At 34.2% G+C, this 2047-nt stretch overlaps 1 pseudogene; it reads right to left on the minus strand.

Moving 5' to 3' along the window:
- Positions 1-879: 879 nt before the first annotated feature.
- LOC138150166 (small ribosomal subunit protein uS15 pseudogene) lies at positions 880-1386 on the minus strand (annotated as a pseudogene).
- Positions 1387-2047: the final 661 nt, after the last annotated feature.

The following is a 2047-nucleotide window of genomic DNA, read 5'->3' on the forward strand; positions in this document are numbered from 1 at the left end:
AATGTCACAATATCATAGTGCAAACGTCAAGCCATCATTCTAAGATTCGGGCCTGTTTCCTCCTCCCCACCTCACTTTTTTTTTTAAACATTCATTGCCTCTTTAGAGATTTATATTCCATGAATTTTTCGAATTTGGTACTATAGCATGTATTACCATGAATAAATGATGTACATACAAATTATTCATCCTTTGTGCTACCCAGAGCTTGTGTGGGTTCTCACTTAGTGTAGACGATAGTATAAACTTTATGGAGTGTTGCTATTTAAACTTCTTTATCAAAGTTTTTAAATTAAGGTTCTGGTTGATTTGGGTAACTGTTTCAAATTTTTAAAAACTTCCAGTTATACTCCTCTTTAACATTGCATAAGAGGACAATAAAGTCTTCCATTTATGAAAAAGTCTTATACATAAAACAGTAACACTTTGTTTTTATCTAAGGAGAGAAAATGTTAATAGAAGATAAAATAATAATATATACTAATCTATTCTGAATATGCAGAAAAAGAGTAAACAAATTCTAAATTATTTTAGGAGCAAAGAACATGATTTCTATTCTCATAAGATACAAATGAAATTGGATTTTAATAATAATTCTTCATAACAGTGTTAGCATTAAACTTATTTAAGATTATGGATTCTGTTATGAAACTTCAGGAACATTCAAGTTATTTAAAGAAATCAACAGGTAGAAACTCTCGATTAGAAAAAAGAAATTCCAGTGAATAAAGCAAAATATATACTAAATCTATAAAGTAGATCAAAGATACTTTCAGAAAGTGACATAACAACAAGAATAGCATTATATACTTTTTTAAGGTTTCCAAAGTTCATTCTGTTATCTCACTTGAACTTCACAATAACCCTTAAACATAGATATTATTTATTTTTTTTTCAGTTAGATCTGACTTTATTACTTTAGTACATAAACCAAAATTTCTGCAATCAGAGCAGAGGCTGTGGATGATTCATACTTCTTATCGGGTGGGAGCACTCTCTTGGTCTCGTAATACTTAGCAACCAGTGAATTCATCTCTAGTTCAGAATCAGATGGAATTTAGAATCCTTATCCTTTCTGTTTCTTTCAAGATGTTTTTGAACAGCAATACATTTCTTGATCAAGTGATAAAGATCTTCAGGAAGATCAGGGGAAACTCCCTTGGACTTTAGAATTCTCAAAATTTTGTTGTCAGTTACAAAGCTTGCTTGTGCCACACCATGAGAATCCCTCAGGATCACACCGATCTGGGAAGGTGTCAGGCCCTTCTTGACCAGCTTGTAGATCTGAGTCTTCTTGTCATCTGAGGCGAGCTTCAGCCATGTGGGCACACTACAGCGGTAGGGCAGAGCCTACTTGTACAGGCCTTTCTTGGGAGCGTACATGTGACCTATGATGGCGACGAGCAGGCAGTGAAAGAGCATAGCTACTATTTCTGAAGCAAGATTCAAATGCAGGTTTTTCTAACTCCAAGTCTAGTGTTTTCTCTACCATGACACAAAGCTGTCATTTAGCTTCAGCTAAATTTTAATGGAGACCAAGAGTCCCAAGGGTAGAAGTGAGGAGGAAGAGTATCCTTGGGCATGAGGGAAAGTCAGTGCCAGGTCATTAGTGATGGGAGACAGATGAGCATGTGTGAGGAATAGCAAGTAGACCAATATTGTTGGACTAGAAAGTACTTGAAAGGGAATAATCTGTAAGAAGACTAGAAAGATAAGAAAAAAGGAGAGTTTGGCTAGATCTTAAAATGTGTGAAGTAAAATGATGTATAATATGGCTAGAAAGATAGATTGTAAATTAGAGGAATTTCTATTTGATCCTTTGATTCTAGAGCTAATATAGAGAATCACTGTAGTTTCTTTTAGGAGGAAAGTGACATAGTGAGACCTATGCTTTAGGAAAATCTTGTTAGTATCTTTGTAAGAGGGATGAGAACAATGCAGTCATAGTCCAGTTGAATAGTCTTTTCCAAAAATTTCAATCAGTTTCTTCATTTTAAACAAATTTGGCCATGGATTTGGTCTGATTCAGTCATTAAAGTTAGTAAAA

This window comes from Petaurus breviceps, unplaced genomic scaffold, assembly GCF_028583685.1.
Source record: "Petaurus breviceps papuanus isolate PSGF00001 unplaced genomic scaffold, PetGlider_PUasm1.0 140, whole genome shotgun sequence".
NCBI classification, from domain to species: domain Eukaryota; kingdom Metazoa; phylum Chordata; class Mammalia; order Diprotodontia; family Petauridae; genus Petaurus; species Petaurus breviceps.